Source organism: Acinonyx jubatus, chromosome C2 (genome assembly GCF_027475565.1).
Source record: "Acinonyx jubatus isolate Ajub_Pintada_27869175 chromosome C2, VMU_Ajub_asm_v1.0, whole genome shotgun sequence".
Classification (NCBI taxonomy): Eukaryota; Metazoa; Chordata; class Mammalia; order Carnivora; family Felidae; genus Acinonyx; species Acinonyx jubatus.
The window spans coordinates 26,829,009-26,847,878 of NC_069384.1; the positions used below are offsets into that span (position 1 = coordinate 26,829,009).

At 33.9% G+C, this 18,870-nt stretch overlaps 1 long non-coding RNA gene across 2 annotated transcripts in view; it reads right to left on the reverse strand.

Annotated features, from left to right (window-relative positions):
- Positions 1-1,946: 1,946 nt before the first annotated feature.
- The window catches only part of LOC128315365 (uncharacterized), a 309,189-nt gene continuing 292,265 nt past the window's right edge, over positions 1,947-18,870 (reverse strand). For both annotated transcript variants that reach the window (XR_008298137.1, XR_008298136.1), the window contains one exon: positions 1,947-17,074. This is a non-coding gene — a long non-coding RNA (uncharacterized LOC128315365). The remainder of the gene's footprint in view (positions 17,075-18,870) is intronic.

Sequence of the window (18,870 nt, forward strand, 5' to 3'; positions counted from 1 at the left end):
AACTGGTGAAATGTTCTCTTCATAAAACCAAGCTGTGTCCAAACTTAGGATTTCTCTAGGTCCATGAAAATTACACTTTTACCCACAAATGATCTAAAACAAAGATCATGACAATAGTATGTCCATTACCATCCAATATTTAATGATGGTAGCCATTGTAAAAATTCCTAAACAGATTATTACAGCAACATTCATAAAAACATTTAAAAATTTTAAAGGTGTGTTACCTTATAAGGAAAATCTAACAGTCCCTTTCAAAATACCTGATGTAATTCTAAAGCTTAAGTTTTCAGCATCAAGTACCTGGAACTGACTTTCTCTGATATGGAAGCCACAAAGATAGAACAAGTGGAGGAGAAACAAGGGAGCCTGGGTTTGGACAGATTGTTAAATTCATCATTGTGATAGCTGAGGAAAGATGTGGGATAGAAGACAAATTTCTACTCTGTAGCATAGCTACTTCATGTTATGAAAATGTATAACTAAGCAAATTGACTCAAAGGACCAAGATGGTGGCAGAGCATGAATGATCTCAGAGCCCAAGATCATATAATAGAGGAATTCATTTTAAAATAGAACTTGAAATACAAAATTTCAGGCGACCCAAACAGATAATCTATTCTAAACCTGGAAAACTAAAATCTGCTTTGAGCTTCAGGCTCCAGAATCCAATCCTCATTGGACTCTACATACCAACTTGAATTCACTGGACATGTATGAAGTGACTTCCTTCCAATGATACCACTAGGTAGTAAAGTGATTTTACCATAATTATTAACTTCTAAAAGGTACAATTTAGTTCCATTTATTCAAAACTGCTCCCAAGCAGAATTTGCCATATATTTAATGTCAGTATACATATTAAAGGCAAATTCAATTTCCCAGCTTTTTCCACATGAGACTGAAAGTCAAAATTTCTGGGGAAGATAAACGGCCTGGTATCTTTGATAAACAGAAACAGAAAATAATAGGCATTTTTGGTAGACCATATTTGGAAATACTTGACTAAGAAAAGCCAAAGACCATATGGTACATACAAAGAGAATCCCTTCTCTTTCCTCTGAAATGATGCAAATTAAAAATGAGTCCATGTCTAAACTGCCTTACTACTATATATTTTCAGATCCCTAAAAATGCATGCAAAAACACTGTTTGGCCTTCACATTAAGTAGGAAATACACTAGCAAAAATTATGGAGACCATCAAGTAACCTATCAAGGAATAATCATTTGGTACTATTTTGTATATTTGTAAAACTAAGCATCAATTATCTGCAGATGGCTTGTATTAATACAATATTAATAGCAAACATCATAGTACAGTGAGAAAACTCCCATAGTATTAATCAAAATAATTTTTTAAATATCATTTTGACAAGCTGAGTTTATTCCAATCCATATCAATATTTATTAAATAGGAGTAAAGCACGTTTATCTTACAAGTTCTAGTTAATATCTACATACAACATTTTTTCTTTCATTTTCAAATGGAATCAAAACAGTAATTATATAATCCACATTTGGAATTGTTCAGTTAATAATTCATAATGAAACATTTATTGTGTTTCTTTAGTCATTTTATTTCTGAGATATCAATTTGTTTTTATACATAATTTCTATATCACATTGATAGAATGATCAAGTCATTGGTAGGTGATCATCTTGTGGCTTTGAAATCAAACAAAGGTTTTTTTGTGAAAATTAAAATTTTATGTATGAATTGAGTGAGGTTGGGTAAGATAGAGATAATTTTTCATCATAGATGACTGGAATCATTAGTAAAACAGGATGTGAGGGGAAAAAATGTTGTGACTACTGTTTATTATTGTTATTGATTTGGGTTGAAAATCTCCAAATTGTAAAAACTAGTGTTGTGACGCCAGACTTTTAAAATGTCACAGAAATCTGAAGACATATGCTAAGGCATATTGTCCAATAGAACAACACTGTCCAATAGAACTCTCTGGGATGATGAAAATATTCTACAGTTTTTTAACACCCAATATGATAGTCAAAAGCCCCAGGTGTCTTTTGAACACCTGAGATATGGAGAATACAATTGAGAAGCTGAATTTTACATTTTATTTAATTTTAATCAATTTAAATTTGAACAGTCACATGGGTCTAGGATTGTAAAAGTGTGTGGATTAAAAAGCTCTTTGTTCATGTTCCTGTGGTTCCAGATCTCTAGTATTTCTAAGAAAGTGTGGTCAGAAAGAGAGTGAATGTGGTTATCTCTAGGACAGCACTTTTCCATCTAAAAGACCTGATGAAACTATTGATCCCACCACAATTTCAGATGACTCTGACATAGCTCAAGTTCGTCACAGTAAAATACATTACAGGCCTGGGACGGACCCAAATAAGTGGAACTTTGGTATATTTGAGTTGTGCTAAAAGTAGCACTCTCTCAACCCTACTTCTACCTACTCCCATCTCCCCCCACCAAAAGAAAAAAAAACACAAAAACAAAACAAAAACATTGCCAGACTCATCAAAATCCCTGAGGCCTGTACCTCATGAGCAATTTCCAGGCCAACAGATTGGAACTGCCTTTTCTCTCTACACACATGGTTGTGATGAGGTTCCACTCTATCCTCACTGACATGCCTGGGCTTGCTCCTCCCATGCTAACAGGGTGACATCGTCTCCAGTTGGACTCTGTCAACTTTACCTTTGAATCCTTTTCATAGTTTCTCTTTGCCATGGTTAATAAGACAATGACTTCTGACTTTGGCCTTCTTTTTATTATTATTATTTTTTGCTTTAAAAATTATCTTATCTCCTCTCCCTGCCAATCTTATCTACTCTCACGGCCTTCATTGCTGAGTTTACACAGGTGTATCTCCTGAATCTCCACTCCTACTCTTTCCTAAATTCCAGTCCTGGATTTCTAGCTAACAGCTACATATTTTGCCCTGAATGCCTTGGCACCAGTTCCATTTCAAGACATTTTAAATTGAACTGTTCTTCCTTCCAAAAACAATAGCAACCAAAAAAATCCGCAGAAAAAAACAAAAAACCAACCCTTTCATAGTCTCTACCTTATTTTTGTAATGATTCTAGTTATTCGTGATCAAAATCCTTGTCTTTGACTCATTTGTTTCATGCTTAAAGTTTGAAGCATCAAAGTGGTTAAATTAAGAATGCAGATTCAGGAGAGAACAAAGCTGGACTGGACTCCTGGTTCCACCATTTACAGCTTGCATAACTTGGGTATATTACCTAAATTGTCTAAACCTTATTCTTTGGCACAAAAAAATGAAACTAATAATAACTGACATTTGTAGGGTTCATTCAAAATACTTTACGCCTATTAAAATAGTCTTTACAACTCTATGAGGTAGATCCTATCATTACTTCTTTCCTATGGATGAGAAAACTGAAACACAGAGAGTTAAATAAATTGCCAAAAGCCACAATAGTAAGTGGCTGGGATACAATCCCAGACATTCTGGCTCCGAGACTGTAACCACCATACACACTGTCTTCCTGATAATAACAGCTTATCTCATACTGTTGCTGTGAGGCTAAGCTTCAATGAAGCTTATAAAATACTTGTCAATATCAGTTGCTATTGTCATCATAAATTTCTAGATTGCCAAAGTCAGAAGTAACCTGTCATTACATGAATTCCTATAGCACGTACTCCTAGATCACATGGCATATATACTGCCTTGTACTACCTCACTGGACAATCATGTCTTATTACACTGTATAGATTATAAACTGCTTGAAGCTAGAGATAGTGTATAGTCATCCCATGCTCAGTAACTATGAATAGAATTAATAGATGTGAAGGACTTTTAAAATCTGTTATTACGGCTCATATCTATTTTATAGTCTCTTAGATCCTGGACCTTAGTTGTCATCGAGTTTACAGACAGATGAACTGCACGCTGTGACAATTCATGCTTCTCCAATTTTTGACACCTCTGCCTGAGGTCATCCTCCCTAATATCAAAGTACTTTCTAGTTCCTCTTCACGTCCCTTTGAAGCAGGCTTATCCCTATATTCTACATGTCCTTCAAGTGGGCTGGTCTCAGCTCCCCAACATGCCCAATCTCCACTATCCACAATGATTTTAAAATGTGCTCAGGACCTACAGCTTAAACACAGATGCCATGCTGGAAGGTTACACCCACAATCCCCTGGGCTACAAGGAACGTGTGTGGGATTACCAGGAAAACACTATGTCAGAATGTACTTTCCTATCTTTTCCAAATAGATATGTTGTGAAAAGCAACAGGGAGGGGCTACATTCTTAAGTATTAATTATGTTGCTTATTAAAAAATACTCAAAATTCTCAAAAACTATAGATATCAAAAGTTATCTCTAGTATACATTAAAAATGCTGATTATAAAAGAATGCATACAATATGGACCAACTGATGTATGTAAAGATGTATATATGCATAGAAAAATGTATGAAACATTGTATACCAAAATGAGTATAGCTTACATTCAAAGCAGTGATTATGAATAATTTCCCTATTTCTTGTTCAGCTGCATTTTCCATTTTCACCATAAACATTTACCATTCATAAAACAGATACAATATTGAACAATTTATTGAGCAACATTTTCATTAACTCTTGCTATTATTTTGGTGTCATATAATTAGCACACTATCTAGCAGAATTTTACATCAGTAATCTGAAGCAATAAGCTTTGCTTCTATGTTTTTTTCTTTAGGATCTTACCTAAAGTCCATTTTTCAGGTTAATTTTAAATTTTGTCTTCTTCCTGTCATCAGCTACACGGATCATTGATGATTTATATGCTGCTTTAAATGTATTCTAAATTTCAAGGACACTTTTGCTCAATCTTTAACTATACATCTTTCTCAGGCAGCCAATTTTGCTGGTCCCTGGAGTTGTTGCCTAATACAGGATTGGCTGTACACATGCACGTTTTTTATATCATCTATCTAGAAAATGGAGTATTCTAAACGCAGGGGAAGTCATTTGGGTTTTACACAGGTCTTTTTAAAGAACAAAGTTTCCATTTCCTTTGGAGAAATAATAAACTTTAAGGTGGTATGGAACAATTAACATAACAAATGACAGTCCCTCTCTACACCCATACTGAAAAAAGTTCTAATCTTACAAAGAAGTACAAAAACAAAATACATAAACGTTTATACAATAAATGTGGTCTTCAAACCATTGCTCACCAACATACTGCATCAGCACAGCAATCCAGTTATAAAACGTTCCCACATAAAACCAAACCAGTCTGTTTTCTAAAGTAAAATAATGCTGATAACCAGAGTTTCAGAGCACTGATCATATATGAACAATTCTAGATGGAGCTGTGATGGTAAAAATCTGCCTGCACGTCCATAAAGCAAAACCTTGGGGAATAGAAATGAAAGAGCAATCCAAAATAAGAAGGCAGACAATGATTATACTGCTTAGACAAATTTGTATGTGGAAAAATATATATGCATAGCAAAAAAATTTTTAAAGGAGCTATTCAAAATTGTGTGTATTATGTCTTTCCATGGTGGCATTGTGAGAGATTTGCAATTCAACTCTTGCTACCAGCTTCAAATCTGGCACTTCAAAATTTAGGGCTAAAAATTATTTTATCTAAACTCTGCTGAAATTTTAAGTCTCTGCCCCTTAGGATTGTCAAAACTGAAGCTGCTACTGAGAAGTATGACTTTCCATTGATTGGAGCACCTATGTACAAGAATTTCTGTCGAGGGGTGCCTGGGTGGCTCAGTCTGTTGAGCATCTGACTCTTGATTTTGGCTCAGATCATGATCTCACAGTTGGTGAATTTGAGCCCCACATCAATCTCTGTGCTGTGCAGAACGTGCTTGGGATTCTCTCTCTGTCCCTCTCTCTCTGTTCCTCCCCAACTTGTGCCCTCTCTCTCAAAATAAATAAACTTAAAAAAAAAAGAATTTCTATTGAAAGAAACTTTAAGTTGTGAATTAATGTATTCTTTGTCACCATTTTTACCTTCAATAAACTCGTGGACTAAGAATTCAATATGATGAAACCACAAGATTTCCAATACTTGGTCCATACCTACTGTAAATATGCAGCAGGGCATGAAGAAGATGTTGGACTTGGAATGAGAAGTCCTGATGTTTAGTCCTCACTGTGTCACTTACTAACCTTATGACTTTGCCAATCGTATCTCTGCTTTATTTTGGGAATTTTTATTGTTATTTTTTTATTGTTTTTTACTATTTATTTATTTATTTATTCATTCATTCATTTGAGAGAGAAAGAGTGTGAGTAGAAGAGAGGGGCAGAGGGAGAGAGAATCTTAAGCAGGCTCCACGCTCAGCAGGAGTCTGATGTGGGGCTTGATCCCACGACCATGAGATCATGACCTGAGCCGAAATCAAGAGTCTGATGCTTAACTGACTGAGCCACCCAGGTGCCCCTATTTTTTAATGAATTTTTAAAATAACATTTTGCCCGGGTGCCTGGATATCTCAGTCAGTTAAGTGTCTGACTTTTGATCTCAGTTCTGGTCTTGGTCTCAGGGTCGTGAGCTTAAGCCCCATGTTGGATTCTATGTTGGGCATGAAGCCCTCTTTAAAAATAAGGTAAAGTGACATTTGGTCAGAGAGATTTTGAAGGGTTGATGTGATGGTGAAATGAAGTCACATGTGAAATTACATAGTAAGCTGGAAATGCCATAATGGAATAATTGGTGATATTATTATTCATTCTATCTCTCCGATAGTAGGGATGGAGTGTAAAAGGTAGGAGTGACCTTCTGGCTTTCATACTTGTGTTTAATCTTTTATAACATATTTGTATTTTTGTCCTAAAGCACATTCTTGTGACTCTATACTCCATATATTTATGGAACAGTACTGAGCTGAATTTCTTATTATTTATGCCAAATTTATATTTCTATATCTTGAAAGCTCCAGCAGGAACAATTACAACAGCAGGGAAAGAACAATTATAAACATTCATCATTCAGAACTTGCTATGTCTCTGAGATGATGATGGGTGTCTTTAATTCTCCTGTAATTTCCATAGTGTCCAATCTTATAAAGAGGAAGCTGAGATACACTGAGTGCTAATTAATGTTGCCCAAGGGGATTCAGGTAAGTGCTTTCCTGCCTTACTTTCTACATTCTTTGTGTGTGATCATATTCACTCTTACTCTTTATCATAGAAGACTGGTATTGAACTTTGTAGATAAAGCTTACAGTACCTTCACTTTCTTTTTTTTTTTTTCCTTTATCTATCTTAACATGTGGCAAACATAAATTCATACTCAAATTTGGGAGTACAGGTATAAGACTAGACTAATTTTGTTTTGTTTTGTTTTTTTGATGAATTGTGTGGTTCCTAAAAAACACCTCTGTGTTGTATTATACCTGGGACTTTGGTAGTCTTTTTTAGAATGTTATTAATATGCTAAAATATACATAATATCATAGAATTTATCAGTTTAACCATTTAACTATAGTTCAGTGGCATTAGGCACATTTACACTGTAGTGCAACCATCACCACCATATATCTCCAGAATTCCTTCATCATCCCAAGCTGAAAATCTGTACACATTAAACAGTAACTCCCCCTCTCACCCTTCCCCGGGCCCCCGGTAACCACTGTTCTACTTCCTGTCTTTATGGATTTGACTATTCTCCTTACCTTATATAATTGGAAACATACAGTATCTATTCTTGTATATCTGGTTTATTTCACTCAACATAATGTCTTCAAGGATCATCCATGCTATACTATGTATCAGAATTCCATTCCTTTTAAGGCTGAATAATATTCTAGCATATGTATATGCCACATTTGTTTTTTTTCATTCATGCATCATTGAACATTTGAATCTTTCAACACAATAATGGTTTTCACAAATAATACTGCTATAAACTTAGGTAAATAACTCTCTGTTCAAGTCCCTATTTCCAATTCTTATTTATGCATCCAGAATATTATGTATCTGAATATGTATCCAATACAGATCCCATGTATTGCATCTTTAGGGAATAGAATTCAGTAAGCCTTGATCCCTTTATATAATATCAGCTTGAGTTACATCATCCAGTAAATATGGTTTAATAATTTAACTGCATTAGGCTGTCCATGTGGGATAGATTACATTTTTCTTGCCATTATCCTTGCAACTTAGAACATGAGTCATTAAAGTACATGGTAATAAAAATTACTTTTATTATAAAACTAGTTTTTAACTCACCATTTATGTACATGAAATGGTTGGAAAAAATTCAAATTCTCAAATTTTAGAGAAAGAATTTTCAGAGTTAAAATATGTTATGTCTCACTTGAAGCATGCATAAATACTCATTAACATAAATTTACATTAATAGCATCTTACCCTGACTGTAACCCATAATTTAAAATTTTAGATTTTTGTAATTCTTTACATACTTCTCTCCAGTTCACCAACAATACTTTATAAAAGCAAAAATAAGTACACTTAGGCAAAGCTTAAAACCTGAGAGTCAGGGGTGCCTGAGTGGCTCAGTTGGTTAAGCATCTGACTCTTAATTTCAGCTCACGTCATGATCTCATGGTTCATAACTTTGAACCTGAGTCAAGCTCTGTTGACAGTGTGAATCTTGCTTGAGATTCTCTCTCTCCCTCTCTCTGTCCCTCCCCTGCTCATGTGTATACACTCTCCTCCTCCTCTCTCTCTCTCTCAAAATAAATAAACTTAAAAAAAAACAAAACCGAGGGACAAAATTTAAAATATCTATTCATATAAGCAAAGGTACTAACTTTACTCAAAAGAAAACAGAAATTAAAAAAATTAACTAGAAATGACTTCACCTAAATGGATGAAAGTTGTCATCATTTCATCAATTACAATGCTAAAATCTTATTTTTTGAAGCAAAACTATGTAAATATGAATAATTTATCACACATTTTTATAATTAAGCATACAACAAAGAAATGTAACATAGCTTATTAAATCATGTAAAATATAGCATAAGAAAGACATGACAGCTCATATATCTGATGGCCTATTTTCCTACAACAGATTTATAATAATATTAAATTTATCCAGAATCTATGCCCTTTTATGTCCTTACACTTTATATGTGCTGCTGCGTGATATGAATTTGGTGCTGAATAAAAATACATTTCCCAGATCAATAAACTGTGGTACATCCAGACAATGGAATATTATTCAACACTAAAAAGAAATGAGCTATCAAGCCATAAAAAGACAATAAATGTATATTGCTGTGTGAAAGAAGCCAATCTGAAAGGGCCATATACTGCATGACTCCAACTATATGACATTCCAAAAAAGGCAGAACTATGGAAACAGTCAAAAGATCAGGGGTTAATAGAGAGGAGGGGGATGAAAGGCAGAGCACACAGGAGGTTTAGGGCTGTGAAATTACTCCGTCTGATACTCTAATGGTAAATACATGTCATTATACATTTGTCCAAATCTATAGAACACAATAAAGAGTAAGCTCTAATGTAAACTATGGATTTTGACTTATAATGATGTGTCAACACAGGTTTATTAGCTGTAACAAATGTACCACTCTGGTGGGGACTTTAGAAACGGAAGCTTCTACACTTGTGTGGGGGTAGGATATACAGGAAATCTCCATACCTTCTTTTCAATTTTTCTCTGAACTTAAAACTGCACGAAAAAATTAATGCATTCTGGGGTGCCTGGGTGGCTCAGTCGGTTCAGTGTCCAACTTCGGCTGATTTCACGGTTCGTGAGTTTGAACCCTGCGGTGGCTCTGTGCTGACAGCTCAGAGCCTGGAAGCTGCCTCGGATTCTGTGTCTCCCTCTCTCTCTGCCCCTCCCCTGCTCGCATTGTCTCTCTCTCTCTCTCTCTCTCTCTCAAAACTAAATAAATGTTGAAAACATTAAAAAAAAAATAAATGCATTCCACTTCCATTCCAGACTAGGTTCCAGGTAGTACAAAAAGGCAAAAGTAAATAATCCCAATATTTCTTATTGAATATGGTTCTTTTTATTTCCCACACCTAACTGGATTTGTTTACAAGGTAATTCACAAATTTCTTAGCCATTTTATCTTTCAGTGAAACCTCAAGGCAACATCTCTCACATGTTTACATCAAGCTTTTTTTATAGAAATTTCAAATTCTCTCTTCTTTGAATACAACTTTCAAGAGTGTGAGTATACTCATATGTCCAAAAATTTACTCTGTGACACATGTTGGTGATACTAACATTTATCAGCCACTATGTGTGTTAGACATTATGCTACATAATTTAAACAGTTAGTTTTAACTATATAAAATTGTGGATGCTTATTTTTAATCTCTAAAAAGGGAATTTCCTATGGCTCCTTATGAGATTTTTTAGTGCATTTATTCCCCACAAAAACCATGGGATGCTGGTATGACTACTATTTTATTTTACCGATTATGAAATTGAGGCTTAGAGATGTTAGCTACGTATCTTGCCCAAGGTTACCCACATAGTAAGCAACAGAGTCAAGAAACAAATTTGGCAGTTGGACTCTACAGGCCATTGAAAGAACTACTCTACTAGATTACAACAAGATGAGATACAGTGAAGTGTACTTTGTGGGGGGTCTGCTTCATTTCTGGACACCTTCCCCATGATAACCTACTGAAAGGATATAACTGCTCAAAGTACGGCCTCATCACAAAGAGCAACATGGACATCACTTGAGAGCCCTTAGAAGTGCCAAACCTCAGGCAATGTGGTATTGAGTCTGAATCTGCATTACAATGATATTTCTAGGTGATGGATTCCTATGTCCCTTACAGTTTGAGAAGAACTGATCTAAGGTATCTTAATTTTTAAGACAAAGCATATGCCAACCACTTAATCTACATTCCAACAGGTAAAAAAAAATAAGTATACAGTAATAAGAATGTTCTGTAACCTCGCTATATTCAGTGGGACATCACATTTTATGTGTTACTTGGTTCTACACAAAATGAATCCTAAATGCACACACCCCTTCACACCCTTTTGTCTCCCCACAGACCTCTTTAACTCATTCAGGGACTAGATATCTATTATGTTCCAGGGCATACCTTTGTTTGCTGTTTTACTTCCTGCAATACGCACACAAGGTGGTTTTCCCTTTAGTCCTAGAACTTTAGGGCTTTGGATACAATCCTTGACATGGTGACATGGATTATTTTTTCCCACTAGATGGCAGTAACAGCAATTTAATAATACATTTTATAAAGCAATTACCAGCCTGCCACACGCACAGCAAACAATGACTCTTTGTGAGGGTTTCACGAATTGCTGGTTTTAATATAAGAGCAAGGACTTAGTGACAAATTAGAGAACACTTTTCTCTATTGATGTCTATGTTTAAATTTCGTCTGGCTTGCTTTCCAAAATTAAAAGCAGTCTTGTTTGCATATCTCTTACCCTTAGCTGTAAGAATCAGCTATCAGGAATAATTTTCACTTGTAAGAATTGGAAAACAGACAAGTGGTTGCTAAAATAAGATACTTTGTAAACATAACGGTCAATAAATTATTTCCTTATTCCAGTTTATGAAGAGATCTTTCAATTTTTTGGTCTTTATCCAAGACCATACATGTATAATTTCTAAGTGCAGAAATTCAAGATTTTCAGGAGAAATCATATATTGAATTCATAAGTTAGTATTTCTTAAGTTTTGTAATAAATTTTTAGAGATCACCACATACAAATCCTATGTACTCTAGCAGTTAAGCAGTAACAGCAAGGAGAAATTGGGTTTAAAGTAAAATAAAATTAGAGTTTTATAAATGGAGTTCTATTGACATTCCATTTAGTGTTTAAATATGACTTCTTGCATGCAGAATGTTCTCACATAAATATTTAACAATTATCTTAAAGAAAGGAAGAAATCTGTTAATCAAATATAAGATCCTTTGGGGATATAATTAAGCAACTTCATTATAATCTTGATGCTTCGAGGTAGTAGAAAAACAATACACTTTACTATTGATCAGATTTAGCCCAGTGCTTCTCAGACTAATCCTGGTGAAGAGCCAGACTATTATTCTTTCCCAAGTAGTCATGAACTGATATTTTAAAATTCACACTAACAATAAATAGCTAAAGAAATAAAAAAAAAATTAACACAGCCATATTTTATTGAGTCAACAGGCACAAAATGACTGTTAAAGTTTTATAAAAATTTTTAAATGCTTGCTCTTAATTTTCAAACTTCTGTGTTTTCTAAGTGGTATCAAACCATTCTCAGAAGGATCTGGCCAATGGACCACAGTTTCAGTGGTGTGGCTCTCATTTCCCAGCAGGTGAAGCTGCATCCACTGGGAGCTGGTAAGGTTTTAAGCAACCAAATGTAGTAAAAATCAAGACTCGTTAAGTTTTACCACTGGCAAAATCTCTAGGGAAGGGGCCAACTTGAAGACCAAGCAGAGGTGTTTCATTCAGTCTAAAAAAGGTAGACTATTTTTAGACTATTTTTTAAATTTTTTAATGTTTATTTATTTTTGAGAGAGAGAGACAGAGACACAGAGAGAGCAAGGAAGGGAAAGAGAAAGAGGAAGACACAGAATCTGAAGCAGGCTCCAGGCTCTGAGATGTCAACACAGAGCCCAATGCGGGGCTCAAACTCACAAACCGTGAGATCATGACCTGAGCCTAAGTCAGATGCTTCACCGACTGAGCCACCCAGGCACCCCTTTACTTTTCTTTTTAAATGTGGCTTCTTTGGTTATCCAGAATACTATAGTTAGTTTGCATTTACGTACTATGTATGTAGTAAGAAAAATAGTTCTATTTCATCCCTGGATTTACCCGCACCATGAGATCAATGTTCACAATCTGAGACTCCCCGGCACAGAGGTAGACCCTTTCCTCCCATCTGTGGTTCTCTTGAGCCCTTGCCTTCCTTCTCTCTGTCCCCCTCTCCCACCCTGACTCTGTCTTTTCCTCTCCCAGATAAGTACTCATGACCATAACCTCTTCCAGGGCCAGATCTAGAGATTAAACAACAGCAATTTATACTGGTTAGCAAGAAAAGCAGAACCCTTGTCTCTGCGTGCACAATGTAACAGCTTCTAAGACATCAGCTGAACTGTGTACATTCGTTTGGTAGCAGGATGAAAGGCCAAACAAACATCTCTCCATGTTGATATCTTTCTTTCTTTTTTTTTTTCATGGTGACATCTTTCAGAAGACACTTTAGTGCTAGGTTGATGGCAAAGAGGCCTTAACTCAGGATTTTATTTGTGAGATCTCAATTCTGTTTGGACATTGTCATAGTAACTTTCTAAAGGCCACTAATTTAATTTTAGGATCATTACGCAAAGACTTATGAAAGTGGACCTAAATAAATATTGATATATACAGCTTTGAGGTGTTTCACATATGTGAAACCAGCTTTTGCCACATATGTTTTACATTTAAAATCCAAAATGAGTTCAGTGTCAACTTTTATTAGTTAATCACATGCAATTTAGCTGAGACCAGAAGGAATTGCAGCATCACATCAGACTATTTCAAATTTGGCCTTAAATATGCAAATGTATTTATCATTAAATTGTAAATGTTTACTGAAAGACAAGCACTCACGAAGTTGCTTTACGTTCCAGAGTATTACTAACACCTTCTATGATTACAAATATAAATTCCACTTTTTTCTTCTACCTTAATGGAAAAAATATGGAATATGTTGCAATTATCCAGTTCATTTACACACAAGATAGGTAAAATTTCTAAAGTATATAAATTGGGTTATCAGACCTAGCTCAGAAAACTGGAACATTTTATCTATATTATTTCTTCATTTGGCTTAATGGTCTGTTTTTGTTTATTTTGTAACCACATTAAAGGTGTATGTTATAAATATCAATCAGTATTTGAAACTTAAGTTAAAATTAGCACTACTCATCAGGCTAAAAAGAACATAACACCGAAAAGAACAAAACAAAATGCACACACACACACACACACACACACACACACACAAAATAAAAAACCCATCAACACTGATTTGTGTACCAAATAAACCCTTTGTTAAAAAGCAGTCCTCAGGAAACTAGACTAAAGAAGCAACAGATTTAAATCATTCTATTTAAAAGCACCTAGCCTAAAGAAGTCTACTCTTCTGAAGTACTATCATAAGTATTTAACTGATCTTCCCTTTCTCCCTCAGGCTATTCTTTACACAACAAAGTGAACTCTTAAAAATCTAAATCAATTCACATCTCTGATCAATAGCCTCTGATGGATGGCTTCCCATTTGACTTAGAAAAAAAATCCAATATTCTTAACATGACCAAGAAGAACTTTACATGGGCTTGCCCCACCATATTGGACACTTGGGTATTGCTCTAATGTACCATATACTTTCTCCTTAGAAACTTGACTTGGGTTCTTCCCTCTGCTGGGATACTCTTTCCTAGACAAGTGCATAGCAAGTCTCTTCTCATATGCTACTAACTCAGAAAAGTCTTCCCCAGCCTCAAAGAGAGGATACCTTCCCCCAAGTCTCCCACTCAACTTTATTCATCACAAAACAGTATGATATTTTTTATCTGTTTGATCGTTGGTTTAATGTCTGCCCTTCCTCTGCCTCCATCATGGCCACAAGAATGTTAAGAGCCATGCTTGTCAGGACTTACATCTATGTAAGTGCACCACTTAGAAGCCTATGTAGCTCATAGTAAATGTTCAATAAATATTGGTAGACCGAATTAAATCATTCTTGTCAATTTTCTCTTCATACTTCAGCTGGGCTAAAACTGCCTGATCCACAGTGTTAACTCCAAATGTAGGCTCAATGCTATGAATACATACGCAAACACCGTACTCTCACACAGAGACTTAAAACTTATTAATTTGAAAACCTTTTTAAAAGTTCAGTCTAGGTTTGTCATACTGTCATGTTAGGATTTAAATTTTATAAAATACAAATATTCTATGGTCAAAAGTCAGATGCATCTATCAGTATGGAAGATATATAATATAGAGAATATATAAATATATAATAAATATCAGTATACATGTACTATATTTAAATAATGAATATATATGTTATAATAGTTTATATTATACATACCTATAGCTTTCTAATGACCAATGTCATTCTAAACAAAATCGCTTAATGTTTTCATTAAGTAATGTTATTTACCCTCAACTATGTTTTCACTATGTTTATTTTCCTTGAATTATGTTCATTTGTAAAAGTCTATGGCTTAATTTATTTTTCTCTCTTTCATATTACCTAATCTTAAAGAAAATCCTGAATATTTTAACCACTGATGGTAGTAAAATAGCAAATCCATTCTCTAACTCATTCCTTTATACTGAAACACGTAATCTTATAATGTGATTCTTTTTTTTCATCAATTGTGGTGTCTGAAGAATGCAACCCTTACATCAGAGCAGCATGTATCCTATAATAAGGATCAGATAGTATTGGAGATGGATAACAACACATCACAGATAGATCAGGACAAGAACTCACGTTTACTGAGTTACTATTCACTTCAGAAATCTTGATATCTGTTCTAACATAGGCCCTGGAGTCATTTTCATGCCTCTCAGAGTTGGAATGAAAACATCACTGAGATTTGCCATTCATGGCAATACAGGTATTTTCTCATCTATGGCTGTCATAAAAAAAGGATGGTGAACATCCAGATTTTTGATTTAATTACAAGTAGTGTGGCAAAATATGGAATATTATGCATATTAACCTGAAGGGATAGCTATGAAAGACAAGGTGAAGAGCAATGTTCTTGATATTTTGGTCATAAAAAAAATATATCAGAAACAAAACTACTTCTTTCTGACAAAAGAGATATGCATCTGTGCTTTCTGAGGTTGGAGAAACTCTCCTGAGTGAGGTACAGGGGAACATAGCACACTTTGACATTGACTATCTCAGGGAGGGGGATGGAGACTAAGAGGAGGAAAAGGTTAGTATGAGTCTGTTTTGAGTTTTACAACATATTGCTTTTATAATTATATGTCTATATAGTCACATATATTTAAATATTTATATATACTTATATAATTTACTTATATGTACTTATATAATGTATTTAAATATATCCTATATCATTATATACTTATATGATACATAATTACATATCTATAAGATATGCAATGATATAATACTATTTAGCCATTTCATTTCTATGTGTGTGTGTGTGTACACATATATTTAAATTCACCCACTGTTTTGCATTTAATGTTGTTTTTCTGTGTTTTATTACTGAGGCTATCTTTGTTAAGTGCATTTTTTCTCCAACTGTCTTTGGGTAGAAATGTTACAAACAGAAAAATATATTTTAATGTCAGGAGAGAAAGTAAATCTGTTGCATTAAAATAATACTGTGTTAAAGTATTGGTTAATAATTTAGCCAGAGCAGATATTTTAAATTATTCTAATGAATAACCACTAGAAAAAATATTCTTCTAGTCTATTGTGAGGATATATGTCCATTTCAGAAGAAAACATATGGCTGATCAAAATAGCTTATTATAAATATGAAACATATTAAGATTCATGGCTTAAAAAAGCAATGATAATATATAAACATGAAATATAAGTGTATTACCAACAGGGATCATCTAACTCTAATAAAGAAAGAAATCTTATCATATCTATCTCATCTGGTTTAGTCAGTAGATCTTCTGACTGACAAAAGTTTAAATCCAACATAAACATTAATTATTTTCAGCATAGCAAAAGAAACAATGTATTATTGTTCCTGTAAAAACACTAAGTTCATAAGCCTTTGCACCAAAAGGAAAAATTGTTTCAGGGAAAATAAGGATATTGAATTAGAAGGGAAACACTTTGTTGACTTTTCTCAAAAATAGGACTGTACTACAGTTTGCCAAATCCAAAAATTATTGACTAGCACAGTTTAGTTAAAAATATTTTGGCTTCAAATAAAAATATACTTTGAGGTCTAGGGGTTTCTGTTCACATTCTATGCCCTATACTAGCCCACAAAATTAGAACGGGAAAAAATGCCAAATATGCTGTCATATGTTTTAGTACAACATTAAAGTATGTCTTTCAAATAATTAAGACTTACTGTTATTTCTGAGTCATCCCTTTACAATGCCATTTTAATGATCAATAACCTGAAAGGAAAAGAAATGAATCAAGATGTGGTCATCATAAAAATTTCTACAAACTTTGCTAAGAGAGTAGAACTTAAATGTTTTTATAACAAGAAAAAAAATAAATATGTGCGGTGATAGATATATTAATTAATTAGATGGGGGAATCCTTTCACAATGTATATCAAATCACTACAGTGTACACTTTAAATCTCTTACAATTTTATATGTCAATTATACGTCAATAAAGCTGAAATTTAAAAAAAATATTCCTGAACTAACACACATATAAAATGCTTTTACTTTTTTTCAGAAAAAAATCTTAAACCAAAAATGTACATCCTCATCAAAAAGAGATGTCTAAAAAAATCAAATATTTCACTTTAAATCCCGTCAGTTGGAACCACCTTTCCTATAATAAAAATAGTCATTCTCTTAGATTCCCTAAAAACTATTACATAATAATATGATCACTAATATCAATAAATTACTTTGCTAGGAATAACCAATCCAACTCACTGTAGGTCTGCTTTCTAAATTTGGAAATATATGACTTCCAAAAATCAAAATTCACAGGAGTCAAAATTAATAAAAATATTAAAACAGGTCCAGCCAAAATTAAGTTTACATAAATTAACTATGAAGGCAAACTGTGCTCTTGTTACCATTGTTACTGTTTATAAAATGCCATAAATTAATTTTAGAGATAAAATGTTGTCACGTGGGTAAACATATGAAACACTACCAGTTAATTAATTAATTAATTAAAAAAATTTTTAACATATATTTATTTTTTGGAGACAAAGCATGAGCAGGGGAGGGGCAAACCGAGGGGGAGACACAGAACCTGAAGCAGGTTCCAGGCTCTGACCTATCAGCACAGAGCCCGACATGGGGCTCCAACTCACAAACTGCAAGATCATGACCTGAGCCAAAGTCAGACGCTTAACCGACTGAGCCACCCAGGCACCCCAACACCACCAGTTAATTTAATATCTGTAACTTTATAAACAGTATTTTTTGAATCATAGGGGTTATTAGTGGAATGCAATTTTTAAAAGTTTTATTTTAAAATGTTAATATTGAAACATATCATCATAAATTACATCTAATGTCTAAAATTTTAATATTCAAGACACAACTCCAGATTCTTAAGAATATTTTTCAGTCATTTTATAAGCTTAGATAAAATTAATTCCCTTTCTAATCTTATTTGCTCTCAAAGGCATTCAGAAATTAACTTATATGTAACAGTAACTACCAGAATTTGAAATGAGGTAACTATTTGGGGAAACATACTAACTGATGGAGTTTTACAAGTAGTTATATTCCAACTCTGTGAGAGAGAATCTACAAATATTAACAAAATGATTGATGGCCTAGTTCAGTTTTTCAAACAGCAAAATATTCATGTAGGCTGTAGGAAGAATGTTTTCCTTCGTTGACCTAGTTCATTCACAGTTGGCAAAATATTTGGAAACTAAAACATTAAGGAAGGTTAGTATCCTTTCCAGACCATGAATATGCAGAAAGAGGACAGCAGAATCTAAACTTACATCCCAATGTTTCTAGATTTTCATTTTAAGCTGATATAGTCTATTTTTTGTTTTGGTTCAAAAAAAATTCTACACAACATATAAACAGTTCAATAATATTTTGTTGCTGTTTAGTAAGTACAAATAGTTATTGATCTATTAAATACTGAAGGAAACTATAGAAATACGAAAAACTTTACATCATCTAAAGTAAACTTAAGCCTCAAGTACTATTACATTTGTATTTGTGAAGTAAAATAATGTAAGTTTTTGTCAGTTTTA